Below are 16,855 nucleotides of genomic sequence, written 5' to 3'. Positions count from 1 at the left end.
AGGGGCAGCAGCCCGGGGTGGCGCGGCAGGGGCGGGACCGGGGCCGGGCCCCGCGGGGCCGGGCGGGCGGCAGCGGCGGCGGGCTCGGCGCGCCCGCGGCAGGAGGGAGCCGGAGCGCCCGAAAAGCCGTGAGGGGAGGGGAGGGCGGAGGGGCGGGAGGGGGGAGGCAGGCGGGCGGGCGGCGGGCGCATGCGCTCTGGCGGGCCGTGCCATATTGGAATGAGGCAGTGAGCGGAGCGCCGGGGAGCCCGAGCCCCGGCAGCGGCGCAGGGCTGGAAAAACTCCCCGCAGGTGAGGCGGGCGGCGGCGGCGCCCGCGCTCGGGCGGAGCGGCCCCGGGCGCAGCTGTTGGGGGCGTTTTGCCGGCGGGGCGCGGGGGCCGGAGGGTTTTTCCGGGCTCCCGAAGTTTGGATGCGGGAAAAAGGCGGCGAGGCGGCAGAAGGAGGAGGAGGAGGAGGAGGGGGGGGAAAGAGGCAGGCGGAGCGCGGCGGGGAGGCGGCGGCGGCGGCGGCAGCGCGGGGGGACGCGCCGAGGAGCGATGCGCGGAGCTGGCCGGGCGCAACTCTGCGCGCTCCCGCCGGGGGCCCGCGGCGTCCCGCGGCGCGCTCAGCCGAAGTTGCCCTCCCGGCCGGCACCGCGCCCGCCCGGGGACGCGCCCGGCCCCCGCGGGAACTTTGTGAGCGCCGCGCCGCCGCCCCGGCGCGGCCGGTCCCTGCCCGCGCCCGCGGGGGGCCGAGCCCACCGAGCGCCTCCCGCTCGCCCCCCTCCCCCTCAAAATGGCGGTGGAAGGGGACCTTTAAACCCCGCGCCGCTCCGCACCCCCGCGGGCGCGGCCGCGCTCCGCTCGGCGCGGCGCGCGTCCCGCCCGGGGCAGCGCCCGGCGTCGCTCCCCGTCAAGTGGCCCGTCAGCGAGCGGCTCTCGCCTCCCGTTCTGGGTGGGTGGGTGCGTGTGGGGGGAGAGAGAGGGGCGGGCGCCGCCTCCGCGGCCGCGCCGGCGGCTCTCCCGCAGCGCCGCCGCCCGCGCTGCGGGGCCTGCGCTGCCGCGGGGCCGGGCATTGTGTGCGCGCCGCGCCCGCCGCTGCCGCTCCGCACCTCGGCGGCTCCGCGCCCGCCGAGCCGGGGACAGCCTTTGTCTCTCGGGGAGTCGGGCTGCGCTGCCCGCCGCCCCTGCACCTGAAGTCTTAAATCCGCCCGCCGGTGACACCGCCGGGGATGCCCCGGGACGCCAACTTAGGGCTGGGGAGGGAGCGGCGCCGGGGCAGCGGCGGCGGCGGGAGGGCTCCTACCCGGGCAGCGCCGGGTGGAAGCGGGAGGGCGGAATGCCCGCATCGGAAGGACTCTGCAAGTTTTCCGTCTGTGGCTTTTTGCAAACTTGCTACCAGGCCCCCCCCCATCCGCCCCCCTCCACAATGGAAATAATGAAAGGAGGAGAAAAACAACGCAGGCAGTTCATTGTGAATTTTTAACTACGTTCGCTGTTGCAGTTCCACAAGGCCCTTATTTATTCAGAAATAGGCCAGTGATGCCTGTTTCACAGTCACATGTGTGCTTTAGCGGAACAATTATATCTACTTTGGAGAAACTTGTTGCCATTATAAAATGATTTTACATGGTAACCTTCACGTCTGACAGTTTTACCCACTTTGACTCCAGAATTCTGGTGGGAGAGGTTTTTACAGCAAAAGAAAAGGCCTACCTTGCTGTTTCTTTGCTGTTTCTTCCTTCCTTCATGGGAGCTGGCTGCTGTCAGTAGCCCAGGAGGTTACCATAGCGAACAGTTCCCTAAGGCAGAATATAAGGTGCACCGTGCAAAACTCATGCCGGAGAAAAAGATAATCCACCTTGTAACTTTAAAAACATCCTTGTTGCAACTTAGTTGTTTACAATGTGTGTGAACTGGTAAGAAGCATCTGATTTGCAAGAGGAAAAAGTTGTTAATGGCAAATAGTCTGGTTCCCACAGGAGCAGAGGCTGTAAACTTGTAGCGTCTGCAGCACCCTGCAGGATGGATTCCTGATGTGGCTACGGTGTGCGATTACTGTTTCAAAATAGCCAACTGTTGGGGCAAAGTAAATCAATGTCAAGATGAAAATAGATCAATTAACTGAAAACGTAGGTTTCCTGTGTGGGAGGTGCTACTGACATGGATTTTACAATTAAGAAAAAAAGAGCAAAAAAAGCATCTATCTATCTAAAAGATCATCTCTAGGGACAAGACTTAGTGGGCTTCCTGCCTTCAATTCAGCCACTTCCTCTTTTGCATTTGGTTTGTGAATTGTTGCTGTGATTGAAGGACAAGAATGAAATCTAGTTCTTCACAGAACCCATGTTAGTGTCAAAACAGGAAGATTCTTCTCGACAAGACAGATAACAAAATAAAACTGATAGAACCCACTACCTTTTTTTATGACTCAGAGCTAAGAGGTAGCGTGGAAGTGTTGGGAGAATGGCTTTGCCAGTGTTTGGTGTGTCTGTGCTGAGCAGTAACACTGAGGACTTCAGTATCCTGTTACATGCACATGTTCTCCACAGGAGACAGCAGTGCAAGATAGAGAGCAGAGAAACAGTGGCAGATCTTTGTGATTATTGATCTGTATGGGTTTTCCTTTGCCCTTTTTTCCTCTCTACTATTAATTTGCCAGTATTGAGTTATCTTATCTGATTCTTAAACCTGGCAAGCCTCCTAAGCAATTGCTGTGTGGAAAAGGTGGATTAAGTGTAAGCTGACATGTTAATGACTGATGGAGTTTGCATGGTGTAATCTTTGTATTCTGGGAACCCTTTCTCTGTCTCATGGGGAAGATGTTAATGAGTATTGCAAAAAAACCATTTGTCATAATATGTTTTGGTAATACTTAACAGGAGTTTTTTTGTTGTTTCATGGCAGACCAGTGACAGCTGTAGACCTTAATCTTTGTGTCTTGCTTGCTTTTTGAATCCACTGTATTTGGAAATCTCTTTAGCATCATTGCTGTACTTCTACTTACTAAGTTTGGCCGCGGCACGATCATCGTGCAGTGATGCAGACATCAATACAGTCATTTTGCACTGGCTTGACTTAAGTAATTGTCCTACAACTGATGCACTTGAGACACGTGGCAACTTAATTACACCAGCATGCTGACAGTGAAGTGACTCATGGTAAATTCACTGAAGTGTCCTTTAAGTGCATGAGAAATTTAAACCTGGGAGGTGTTTAGCAAGGAACGTTTTGGAGAGAGAGCTTCCCGTGCCTAAAAACGCAGGGCTCTCATTGCATCCATTGTTCCTATAATAACGTGGCAGCCTTAATGCTCCAGAATAGTGCTCTGATTTGGTTTCTTGACCTCTTAGGTGTGCATCTCTGTGTTTGGTAGATTGGTCATTGCCTTAAAACAGTGTAAGTTACATAAGTTACAAATGTTTTCTGGAGCTGTATCATCTTTCTTTTGTTCATCTGACTCATCTTGCTTGATGAGTAGCAGGTTTTGTGTGTCATCTTTCTTTTGGTAGCTTTGAGCATCAGTGTGGCTGCTGGTGGTGGACTTGACTTTGTTCTCCTTTCCTTCTGCTCTTGGGAAGTGGCCATCAGGTTTTAGGTCACAGGTTTAAACTTGAGGTGGTTGTTGTTTAAAACTTTTAGGTTGTTTGGGTTTTTTTCCCTCTCAAGATTACTTTCTTTCTTGAAAAGTCCGGGGATAAAATAAGGGGGAGGATGTTGATTTGTTTGTTTTGATTCAAATGCTTTTTGAAGTTGTCTTGTATGCAAACATTGTGCCAGTGTGCAAGATCCTGAAGAGGGGATTTAGGAGTTTGCATTCTCCAAGTTCAGCAAAAGTTGAAAGTTAGAGTAAATTTTTATCTTAATTTTATATGAATATCTTATCATTTTTACAGCCATGATATCTGTATAATGATATTTTTTATGTGATTATATATTTAATGTATAATTCTTTCCACTGCTCGGTTTTCTTTATATTGATAAAGCTTATGGAAGAAGACTTGAGATGTTAATTAGGTCTCGTTTGATTTTAAAATAGTTTTGGTTTTAAGGGTACAGAATATACATATATGTGTATATATATATATATATATGTTAGATGTGGTGCATGTAAGACACAGGTTTTGTGTTCACTCTGTATCCATGTCGATTTTTCCACCCTTTTCCTGTGCTTTGCTGACAACCTTTGTGGATTAGTGGTGATAATAGGAGAATAATAATAATAATAATGACAATAATTACAGTAATAATAATTATTATTAATATCAGCAGTTATAATTATGCTTTTGCCCCTACCTTGTGGGTGAGATTGGATTTTTAAAGTGTTCTTAGCAAAGGCTGGTCTGTAGAATTAAAGTATTACAACATGAATTCTACTCTGCATTCTTAATAGGGCATCTCTTGGGGGACTTTCATGTTTGAATATTTTAAATGTCCCCCTGTGAGCAGGAGGGTGTGAGCTTAGGCTGGAAGATATTCTGCCTGTCGGTTGGGACTCTCCAGGTAACTCTCCCCATCCCTGGGAAATGAGTGAATTTTAACTAATGTAAAGCTGCACGGTAGTTACCAAGTCCTACGTGAGTGCTTTAAAAACCTTTGAAGCTGGAAAGCGATGAGTCTTCGGGGCAGCTTCTGCTTTGTTTGTTTTGGAAGTGTTGGATTATCACCCCCAGACACCACTGAGGAGCGTTTTGCTGGGAACTGTGCAAATAAGGAAGGCCTGGGAGCTGCAGGAAGAAGGAAACCCAGGTCCCAAGGTCCTTTTCTTCCTCTGCCTCCCCCTCCTCTTTTCCCTTCGTTACCTCTTCTGGATTCTCTGCCGTGTCTTTGTTCATCTTCCAGTGGAGGCAGTGATTTTCAGATTTATTTTCCCTATGGAAATAAGCATCCTATTCCAACACTTGGAGGATCTGAGTGTCTCTGAGGCCCCCACCCCTGGATCACGTTTTGTTGGTGGGATTTGAGGAAGAGTCACGAGAGGACAGGCAAAAAAACGTGTACATGCAGACATTCCAAATTAATCCAAGGAGCCTTGTTTCCTAAGAAAATCAGGTGAGCAGTAATGTTAGAACCTGAAGTAAGGAGGGCTTCAGTGAGATGTGCAGTAGAACAACCATCTCTCTGTGGGTGCCTGACTCCAGAACTGCAATTTCGGCTCCTTCAAGCCGTCCTTTTTTTTTTTTTTTTTTTTTTTAATAGCACAGAGCAGCCTTGAGTGACACAAGTTGCTGCACAGATTACTTCTTCTAAATAATGAACAAATAGGAGTTTTCACTTCGCTTAAAGTGTGTGGGAGCCGTAAGTGTTTTGGTTTGGGTTTTTTCACCTATTGGGACTTGGCACATGAACAGGTTGCAGATGCTCACCTACAGTGCAGGTGAGTTTCTAGCTGCAGAGGTAATCTTAGCAATTTGTTCAGTGGATGTGGACATTTAAAATGTGATTATTGTCCCTAGAGTCACCCTGAGCAGCAGCTTGCTGGTTTTCAGGGTCATTGTTTATGTTGCTATGGCACTTCATTTACACTGGTTTATTTGCTGTTACACTTGAGGACACTCTTGTTCACTACAGAAATGATCTCTTTCTTCAAACAGATGAGTTGGGAAGGAGGTTAGTGGAATGTGATGTTATCTAAAAATGATGCAGCTATTAAACCAGCTTTGAGATTCTCTGAGAGTACTGATGAGTGAGAAAAGAGATGCATCTTGGATTATCTTTTTTTCTTTAAGGGTAAACTGTGCAGAGCTGAGTGACCTCCTCTCCCGTTTTGGCTGATTGGAGTTGAGGGCTCTCAGCATATCTCAGGAGGTGCTCTGTCCTGCAGAACTGGGTCATCAGCTGAAAGTAATGATGGTGGTGGGGAACCCTGCAAGGTTTTGCTGTTTGTCACTTAATCTTCTTCAGGGATGTGAGGGACTGGAACAGTGATACTGAAGGAGAGATCAAGTGGTTTGGGGAAGATGAACTCCAGCTTGATGTATTTAGAGGCTGTAGTCACTATTTCTTCTGGGGATGGGTGGCAGAAAGACATAAATAGCACCTTCAGATTTGTCATTGTTTCCAGAAGAAACCGATCAAGCCAGGAAGTGAAGGCGCTTCCATTCAGTGCTGGGTGCACATTTATTACAAATGGCTCTGCCTTCTGTGGGTGTCTCCCCTCTCTGTGCTGGAGTCAGGGCTGCCCTGGCATTTTTTATCTCTTTCTTGATCTCTTGACCTGGGAAAATATATAAAAATGTGTAATTTTTTTTTATTTGGTGTATTTTTTCTTTTTGTTGCTTGACTGAAGGAAATACCTTCAGAAGTACCTCTCTCCTCAGGAGCTGTAGTAATGTGCACGTTTGCAGCTGGAGCACCTGCACTTTGCTCTCTGCATGGGGAGCCATGGCCTCTGGCTTAAAAAGAGAAAGTTATTTACCTTGAAATCATAAAAAAATACAATGGTTTTTAAATCTAAGGACTGTGAAACTCCATTATATTGTAAAATCTTGCCTGAAATTTTGGTTTTTGTAAGTATCTTGTCAAAGCATCTTTTCTTGAGCATCTTCAGTGCCCAGTAACTTAGCTCTGAGGATGAGGAGTTGGTGCAGTAAAAGCTGTGGTGTTTTGAAGCAGAAGAAATGCTAGAGAAGCCTGACAGGTGTATGTCACTCTTGTATATATTAGTATTCATTTTTCGCTAATGTTGAGTTCCAAATATTCCCCTGTTCACGTACTAAATTGTTTGAGTGGTGTTTTCAAGTAAATTCCAAGATCTGTCATTGGATTCTTAAGGAAATGTCCAAGTAGGGAATGTCAAGCAGACAGGCAGGGGGAAAACATGGGATGCTTTCTTGGGCCAGCAGAACTCACAGAATGCACATCCTAAAAAAGAAATTATTAAAGAAGGCAGTGATTCCTTCCAGGATTAACTCTGTTCGTTGCTCTCTAAAGTGCTGCCAGGAGGGTTAAACTAATGGCCCTAAGAAATAATGCAAGCACAGGATCAGTCAGAAGTGTTACATATAGAGCACTAATTGGCCAATTGAACCGAGTTAATCAACTCCTTTTAAATGAATGTGTCCATGGGCACAGGCATAGGAAAATCTTCCCCTCTTCCAAGGAAGTTTTTTCTCTTTTATTTGCAAAACAAGACTTAATCAATTTAGCTGCGAGGCTTTTTAGTCCAGTGACCAAGAGCAAAAGTCTGCTTTTCCAAGTGATTATTTTGTGCCTTAAGTTATTTGTTCAACTTTTTTAATAGATATTGGGGAGGGAAGAGGAATTGAATTTTGAATTCCCTTTGCTGTTGGGGTCAACTCTTACATTTTGAACTTATTCCTTAGCAAATTTAAACATGTAATTTGTCACTCCTCTTAATTAAAACCAATGTATTTGGAGAAGTGGCTTTGTCAAAGTACATGAGTCCAGTTTATTGTGATAATAAGCCAGTCCTAGATAATTGGAGCCTCGCTGCAAGTGTAGAGGGAGTGTGTCCCAACGGTTGGTTTGCTCGGTTTTGGGGTCTTTTGCCAGTTCATCTTATGTAAGAGAGAGATAATGACTGGAAACTGAAGAGTCAGGGAGGATTGCCTCTTCTTCCAGTCTTTGTACAAAAATAAGAGGAGCATAACAGCTGGAAGGACAAGGTGACAATAAAAAACCCAACTTTTTAAACTGAAGTTAATGTTTCTTCGTTTAACTCTATGTTCTTACCTGTTGAAAACCAAAGTATTGCTTTCTTTGTTTCTGCCTTTTCTGTATATGCTTTTAAGGTAAGAATATTGATTATCTAAGTAAAATGAAAAAGCAGTTTTTATTTGTAGTTGAAGTCCAATTTCTGTGTAAAAGCAACTTGACATAAATTATAACTCTTATGATTATCCAATAAGAAGTACAGATGTTATCGCTTTACAGTAAAACCAAGTTTTTTGTTTCAATGTTTGAGTTTGATCTTTTGCATTTGTACTTTGTTTCCAAACAGTGGTTGCATCTTACTGGAAGCTATTTTTAGGTTATTGAGAAATTGCGATATTACGTAGTTTAACAAGCTTTTATTTAAATCAATTTATGTAAGTCCTTTCCTTTTGCGTAGATAATGACTTCAAAATATGCCTCGTTAGTCTTGATCGTTCTTACATGCAGCTGTGAGTATAGATAATATCAGAGAACAAAATAACAACTGCCTATCAATTAATGAGGGCATCTTTATAGAAGAATAGCAGCGATGATGTTTGTGAAGACAAAGCCGGGTCGCAGCGGTTACAGCGGTCAGGCTGGAGGAGTCTCTGAATCAAGCAGTGGCTTTTGGATTTCAAAGACTAACAGTGTATGATTTCTTTATTATCTGCCCAAAAGGGAGCGAGCTCTGCCTTACTGCAGTGCAAAAACTTGCATGTGACAAACAGCACGGCAAAATCCACTTCAGTGTATAAAATTACTCCTTCTGAGATTCTACCTTAGCCGTGGGATTTGACAGAACAAGACCAGTGAGGTGGCTGGTGGAGGGGGCTGAGAAGGTTCTCAGCGTTGCTGGAAGAAGAGTGGCTTCAGCTCTATCTAAAATTGTGAGGAGTATAAAAATTGCCGTAATGTGTCAGATCAGTAGGACACCTAGTGCTGTGCCTCACCTCAGAAATCTTTTGAAATGAGGATAAGGATCAGTGAAGTAGAACACGGTCCTTCGGCTGTGTAGGAACCAGTGACTTGACCTATTCTCTGCCATTTGTCTGATCCTTCCTGAATCCACAACTTCCTGTGGTTATGAGGCTGCAGTTTATTATGTGCCACGTGAAAAGGTGCTCAGTTTGTGTTTTCTGGTTCCTTGTGGCAGAAGAAACAGTGAATAGCCTTTCCTTATTCTTCTTTCTCATGCCAGTTTTGATTTTGCACCTCTCTTGTTCTCTTCCATGGTGGCTCTGTTCAGTTAAAGAAAGAACCTGTTTCGTTGTACAGAAGGTGCTGAAGCCAATCTACAGCTTGTGTGTGTGCAATGCTGGACTGGGAAGGGCTGCTCTCTCTGGTTGGGCGTATTTTTTAACTTTGCTGTAAAAGTGAATTATACATCTGTCTCTGTTAGTACAGAAATATTTCAAGCCTCTGATGTTCTTTGTTACCTTTTTTGTGCATCTTCTCGTCTTGCCATGGCTGTTTGACACCAGCACTACAGGCTGTCTCAAGGGGCTCTGAATTTCTAGAATTGTAGCACGGTGTTTGTTGTTTTCTTCTCCATTCCTTGGGGCTCTTAATGAGTATGGAATTGGTGTTCCAAGAGAATTAGTTGTAACAGTTTCAAAATGCTGAGCTGAAGTAGCTAATTAAGATCTCATTGTATAGGTAAGGTTATTTCTTTATATCTTTTTATCCTGCCTTTAATTTCATCTGCTATTATCCTTCTGCAGTTTTTAGCACACAGCATTTATTTTTTATCTCTTAAATAGTTATACATTGTCTTAAAACTTGTACTCATTTCATGTTTGTGTGCTTCTCTGGAAAAGCAGGACACAGTATGGACTCATTAGTTCTCCTTGTATTATGAAAAAATACTTTTTCTTTTTATCATTCCTTCCTGTCTTTAGATCAGCCTTTGAAGTATGGGATGATCTTTCAGAAAATGCTCCAAAATATTTCAAGTCTGAGTGAATGAGAGTGCCCTCTCATCAGAGGTGACCATTAAACTTGGGTTTGGCCTTAATGCTCAGACTGTATCATATGCTTTGTAAAACACTTACTTCTTGATAAAGTAGTTGATGATTTAACTTCACTAAATGATGAAACTTCATTAAATGAAGTTATCTTTGGCTAGGTCTGATGTGCAATGTGTGGTATGGAATGTAACACTGGTATTTTCAACATTTATTCCGAAGCTCCCAGGTTGTGAAGCTTTTAAAATGCTGTTAATTCAGAGATATATTCCAAGCTTCCCCACAGCCACCAAGTGCTAAGGTGTGAGTAGAACACTGGATGCTTCAGTTTGGAAAATGGCAAAATGAGCATTCCTGGTCTAGATGAACAAGACCATCTCAGTCTCCTTGTGGAGTTCCCTGTGGCCAACACCTGTGTGACATGCATGGGAAAACATGGATTTTGCATTTAATTGATATTACATGGGAATATAACACAATGCAAAGGGTCTATATTCCACATGATTTACTTTGGTATAAGGTAATAAGTGTGTTGGAGGTTGCTGAATCAAGTGATTTCATTTTGCTATTAATGAGTGTTTTTAAGTCAGCCCTTTAGAAAAAATCCATTCATTATTTCTCTGTCTCAGCAATTTTCTCTTCAGTTTGTGGCCATTCACTTCTGGGTGTGCCCAGCCCCGGTACGGGAGAACAATCTTTTGTGTTTAGAAGGTCATTTTTGTAGCCATAAAAGCTAACAAAGTACCTTACCAGAATTCAAGTTAAGATGTTGCAGAGGTGTTGACCTCGGCTCTGGAAAGCTTTTAGGGAGTATTTTTTCTACTCCTGTTCTTCACTCAGTTTATGTGCTTGCTTTGCATAGAGGGCTGATAATTCTTTTTTTTTTTTTTTTTTTAAACGTTCTTGTTACTCCAGGAGCGCTCTTGGCAATGCTTGTCTGTGCAGTTTCCGGTTGCAGCTGAGGGCAGCACTTAAGTGTTGAGATGGTGTCATTTACATCCAGCGCTGCTCTTGCCACTTAATGTTTTCTACCAGCTCCATATCTATAGGGAGCAAATCAAAACAGACTGGGGCTGTCAGCGGAGATGTTTTTTAAACACAACCAGGCAAACGGTTTTCTTTCCCACCTAATCAAGAGTATATTTAAAATAGAATGTCGTGGCGGAAGCACGTGATTACAATACATACAGGTGATTCTAGTGGATTTAGCTCCAAAGAGCTGCTTTAGGCCTACAGTTGGGTGCAGAATATTGACACAGGGGAAGAAGATCCAGGAGACTTCATAAAAGAACTTTTTAAGGTGGTGTTTTCAGGACAAAGATATCCTTCGATTTTTCTGAGGCACTGTTTTTATTGCATCCCACTACAGAATTAAAATTCTGATTTAATAATCACAAGTATTGATGCAAAAGCTGAAGTGGAACTTAAACAGAAGAGCATTATCTCTCTCTTGTATTTATGTGTTAGAAACAGAAACGGGATTGCATGTGCCAGCAGAGTGATGTCTGAAAAAAATACACATTGAACATTGCAGGGATAGAGCTGCAAAAATAATTCAATGGTGAAAAAAAAAAGTATGAATTTGAAAACACTTTTTATGGCAATGTAAATGTTCCAGCGTTGTCAGGATCAAGCTTTGAAATTGTACTCCTAAAAATAGAGGAATCTTTTTCAGTTGCACTCTGTCTTTTGAGCCCTTAGGCTCAAGTCTTGTTTTTCTCTCTGTATGAACAGACATGCAGGAAAAAATCTTAAAATGAGAACAGATTTTCTTGTAATTTTGCCATTCCTGATGCTGGGGTAATAAGAACATCATCACTTAGTGTGAGCTCTTCACTAAAACCCTGTGCTGTAACTATTCTTAGGCCTTTAGGCCTGTTAACGTTCTTGTGATTTCAAATTTGTGTTGTTGAAAGCTGCTGTCTTTCTTATTCTGGGGTTTTTTTTCCCCCTCTTTTTTTAAGCTTTCAGTACTTCTTAAAGGGAGGAACAAGAAGGAAGCATGTCAGTTAATGAGCAATAACAAAAGGCAAGGCTGTATTTTTGTGGCATTGCCTGGAGAGAGAGAATGCTGTGATTTAGCACAGCTCATAATACTGTAATTCCATTTAGGAGAAGATGCAGGGGAGGGCTGTGTTTTGCCATCACAGTTTCTACGTGCAAAGAGTGGTAGAGTCTTGGTAGTGATTCAAAGGGAGCTTTAGCAAGTTAAAACAGCATTTCGCTGGATAATGCAGAAGCAGCTCGTGAGCTGCAGTGAAAATTGGTGACTTTGGCTCCCCGTCAGAAGGTTTGAAGATCACGTTTGGTTGAAGATGTTCCAAGATCATATGTGGGGACTTATGAAGATTATTTGTGTTGACGCCTGAAGTCTCTCAGAATTAATCTATCCAGTAAGACCTAAACTGGCATTAAAGCCAGCCTAGTGTGTATGTTTTTCTCAGTTTTCTAGACTTAAAATGCCACATTTAAAGCCTTGTTACTCAGAAATGTTTTCTCAGCCTGTTATGAAATTTCACTTACTTCACTTGAAAGGCTTGGGTACTGCTTTAGTACCTGAAGTGTATGAAGTAATTCAGTCTGCAAGGTGAAAAGTAACTATATTTCTGTGCTTTCAGCCTCTTGTTATTTCTGCTTGGACATAACGTTGAGATGTGCTGGCAGTGGAACTGAAATAGTGGCCAAGTTCTGCTCAGACAGTAATGATAGCTGGAAAAGGATTTTCTTTTCACATCGGAGAAGTTAAGTGTCAATGCATCAGACAGTCAGGAAGAGTGCATTGCTGACACAATGGCACTGTGTTGAAGCCAGCTTGTCTTTGTGAGATTTGTTGGATCTCAGAGGTAGAATGAAAAACATGTTATGGTACCCAGATCTGCAATTTCAAACAAAATAGTGTGTCCTGTAAATATCTACTGGTTGAGCAGACTTCTTCTAAGCCCTTTGTGATGGGACTTTGGACATTGATATTTCTAGGTTCCCTTCAGATAGAAGTGGAATTCTTTTTTTTTTTTTTTTTTTGTTATCCTTACAGTGCCCCTCCTTTAGATATGTGTTTATTTCCATTAAAAACGCATTTGCTAATCTGAGCTGGAACCCTTTAAAAACAAAATGCGAATGAAATCTTGGAAAGCAGTGGGAGACCTCGGGACTCGACAGTGAAAGGATTGAACTCTGCCATCCACAGCCTCTTATGAATAAAGTTAGCCTTCTAAAGATAAAAGAAAATTCAATTACAAAGCAAGAAGGAGGGTGAAGGGGTGTAATTAAAACACATAATCCTAAAAACAACATGAACAGTGCTTTTTCATGTTATACGTAAAGCAGTCTGCTTTGTGTGTGCAGTTGCTATTGCTTAAGATTATTGATTTAGTTTCCTAGGGGAAACACTTTTGAGAGGATGCAAAAAGGATGACGTCTGTAACTGGCAGTGTGATTTCACACAAGCATTCCACTTAAGGCAGCTTGGTGGAGAGCTTTCCTTCACTGCTTGCTAATCTTTCTTTAAAAAAAAAAAAAAAGGGGGGGGGGGGCTGAAAATAAGTGCTGCTTCTCCTTTTTTCTCACGCTAATGGCAGTTGTCCTGTCAGCCCGAGTGCTTCGGTCAGCAGGAGGAACCAAAGGCAGCACGGGGACAGCTTGTTCTTTCCTGTTACATCTAATCCCAAAGTCGATTCCCGAAGTTTAGTAGTTTAGGTTTGGATTCTCAAAGCATTTGGAGTCCAACTCCCATTGAAGCCTAAACCTTTGATAGGATGTACGGCCTGAGGTCCACATTAGTCTGGGAACTTGAAAAACCTCTTCAGAGCTTTGTGCTGAGCTCTAATGCGGTGTTGTAGTAAATACACAACTGCTCTGCTCTGCTAATTAGCGGCTTAGTCTTATGCTAATGACGAGAGTTGGGTTAGACCACCGATCTTCCTGGTAGTGAAACATTCCCTGGTTGAGTTAGAGGCATTTCATTATCGGGACTGGCTTTCATGATAGAAATATTCGGATTCTGTCTCCAAGGGTGAAGTAGTACTTGCACACACTGACCTGGGTTGGAAATGAGCCCCTGTACATGAGCAATTGAAGTTGACAGGCTGTCCCTCTTTCGGACCTCATTCCTTCAGGAGCTGCAGGTGGTTTGATTTCACGAGCACTGATGATGTCTGAGTTGATGGAGAGGGAGAAGCTGTGAGGAAAGAAAGGTGGGAGGGAGCTGAGAAAAGAAAAATGAAGATGAGTATAGAGATCAGGATTGAACATGAACTTCACAGTCAAGAGGTTTCAGAATGTCTTTTGAATGCTCTTCTCTCATGCCCTTAATACCATTCAAAAACTCATCTCTTTCCCAGTACTGTGGAGTTAAGTATTACAATTTCCTTGGATTATTTAATACTTTAGACTGATAGCTTGATAAAATATTAGTACCATTATTTCATGAATTATTTTGTGCAAAAAATTTCTCTGTGAAGGAAATATATTGAATTATGCTAAAAAAGGTATTCATTTCTTGTAGCAGTTCATATGCATATCTTGTGCCCTGCTTAAATATTGTATGCACGTTTATAGAAAAATTGCTCCTTATATTGAGTAAACTTTGTGTAAGGAAAAAAAAAGCAATGTAAGTTTTTAATGAGGTTTCTTAGTCAAAAAACATCCTTTCCTCGATTCATCTTTTACCTGGTGTACCTTATGGCCCGTTTGGCTGCTTTTGTAAAAATAGCTTGTGCCGTCAGTTTAGCTCCTTTGATATAACTAATAATTAAAAGATACGCAATCAGAAACTAAAAGCAGCTGTGCTTTTCAGCCAGAGAGAGCAAGTGTGTAATCACACTGCTCAGATGAACAGGTTCCTGAAATCAGGTCGCAACCAGTGCATTTGCATTTTTGAATCCATAAAAAAGGCACAGTCCTTTCAGAAAAAGTCACTGGCAAACCTGTTCCTGCAAGAGATGAGTTTGTTTGTTTTCTCCTGGTGTTCTGTGAGGTAGAAATGGAGGAACCTAAACACGCTCATGGTATTTTTCCTGAATTGAAACACTGCGTGGCTCTGATCCTTCCCCGAGGACGTGTTTCCTGGCAGCCGTGGCAGACAGGAGTCCTGGGCTTCAATTTGAAACCGGCCTTTCCCAAACATGTCTCGCATTGAAAGTTCCACAGCAGCTTTTAAATGCCTTTAAGTGGCTGGAGTCCTTTGAGGAACCTCATCTGTGATGGGTTTGATAATTAGCTGTTGGCAGTGGGATGGTGTTGCTGGGAATGGAGCTGGGATCGGAGGGGGAAACTCTTTATGGTGGCTAAACCCACTTTTGGGATGGATTGAATTAATTGTGGAACTGCAGTGCAGATGTTTGGGACTTGGAGACTGTAACAGGGACTTTAATGTATTTCATGGAATATCTTAGGGAGAAGTTTGAGTATTGGTAGAAAACCACATCAGTGGAAAGGTAGAGTTTTTTTAAAATAAAATGTATAACAAACTTTTCCCAAGCTTTTAGCAAGTCTCATGTCATCCAAACGTTGCAAACCTTTGGGGATCATTGTGATAGTTGCTGTAGTGTACTGTCATATTCTACAAATGTGTTTTAGATATTTCTGATGCTTCCTTATACAAAAAGTGAAAAGGCTCAACAGTTGTCAGCTGCTGTAGGTACCAAAGTGTAGAGAATGACCTACAGAACAGGTTGAATACAAGGCAGTCACTCATGTCTGCAGGTGGCTCTCAGTTTCCCAGTGACAAGAGTTTGCCATTTTTACCATTCCCACTTTCATAAGAGTTGGGTCTTGTTATTGGTTTATTATTTTTATAATAAAACTTAAGTCACCAACACTCTGTCATACCTTTCATGCATGTTTGTCTTCTCACTCTTGACAGTGGGTTGTTAACTCTGAAGCCTGATTATTATTGCCACTGCAGTGCTGGGGATGCACTTCTGCCAGCACTTGCTTTCAGCACTTGTTTTGTGTTGTTCTCTTGCTCTTTAGGTTCTGTCTGTAATAAGACAAGCACATATGTGTTTGCAGACTGTAGAGGCACATTTGAGATGGTTCCCTTTACTGACTCGCTCATAAATAATTTCCCCTGTCAACAGACTAAATGATTTCCAATACTGCTAATATGAAGTTATGCAGAGTCCCCAAATATATATGGTGTTTCTCTTTCCCTGCTGTCCAAGGTTTGCTTCAGGGAAGCAAGGGGAAGTTATTCAATGGAAAGTGAACCTCACTTTAGTTCATCCACCTGAAAAACTTGAGGAAGGATGACCTGTGATTTGGCAAATTTTAAAAATATAACTTACACACTGCAAAGGCATACCCTTAACTCTGCTGCAAATATGCTAATACAGAGTTGATCCTTTTGACTTGTTATCCTGTGCCCTTCAATAGCCAAACAACTGTAACCTAAGAGCTTCTAGCAAGATTATTTTAACTTGAACTTTATTTAAACTTCTCTGTATTGTTGTTGTCTTAGTCAGTCAGGCTTCATGTATTGCTGCTCCTTAACCTGATTTTATGACGATAATCAGTTTTATAAACCGTTATAAGCCTAAAAAGATACTTTTGACAGTCCTCTGTAGGAAGCTGCAGGCATAACTAACATTTTCTGCTAATTTTCCAATATTCATTTAACTGTTATTTGAAAAGCAGAATGAGCTTAGACTAAAACTCTTCTCATCAATGTAGACACTATAACCATGCTAGATAGATAAAATGTAACATAGGAAAACCAAGCCTTTGCTGATTTACCTCTATCTGCCCTTAATAACATCTCCTGCAGATTGGCAAAGCCTTTGCAGACTTTAAATAAATAAAAAGGCTGTAACCGTTTGTCCTGTCACGAAAATAATGCAAAGTTTGCAGTAACATTAGTTCAGAGTTGCAGCAGATAAGAGGTGTAATGTGCCTTCTGGGGTTTTGTGGGTTGCCTCTCGGATTTTGAAAACTGAAATGGAATATTGTGTTAGAGTAGAAACCAGATTGTATCTACCCAAATACAAGGAACCCTTAAAAATTATACGAAGTGACATGAGGAAAGGAGAGAGTTCGTGTTTGCTCATTCATGCTATCAGTCTGCTTTTGGGCAAAAGATGAAGAGTGTTACAGTGGATACAGTGCCTGGAAGAAAGAGTCTGAATCTTGATCAGAGGAAGGGGAGGTAGCAGTGCATGGAAGGACTGGAGATAACAGTATATCCCAGGAATAATAGGCTGCCAGAGTGAGAAAGCCTGGAGTGGAGTGGCCATGGTTTAATATGCATGTAATAC

General features: G+C 43.0%; 1 protein-coding gene across 5 annotated transcripts in view; it reads left to right on the top strand.

Moving 5' to 3' along the window:
• Positions 1–16,855, top strand: part of SFMBT1 (Scm like with four mbt domains 1) — an 86,191-nt gene that overhangs the window by 11,410 nt on the left and 57,926 nt on the right. The window contains exon 1 of one of the 5 annotated variants that reach the window (XM_027891602.1): positions 207–291. The exons of the other annotated variants lie outside the window; for them this stretch is intronic. The gene's annotated coding sequence lies outside the window, so the exon portion shown is untranslated. Of the gene's footprint in view, positions 1–206; positions 292–16,855 lie in introns of those variants that run through there. 5 annotated transcript variants of the gene reach the window in all.

This window comes from Empidonax traillii, unplaced genomic scaffold (assembly GCF_003031625.1).
Source record: "Empidonax traillii isolate 1590-97213 ecotype Southwest subspecies unplaced genomic scaffold, ASM303162v1 scaffold323:size719838, whole genome shotgun sequence".
In the NCBI taxonomy this organism is placed as follows: Eukaryota; Metazoa; Chordata; class Aves; order Passeriformes; family Tyrannidae; genus Empidonax; species Empidonax traillii.
This window is presented reverse-complemented; position numbering and strand designations above follow the sequence as displayed.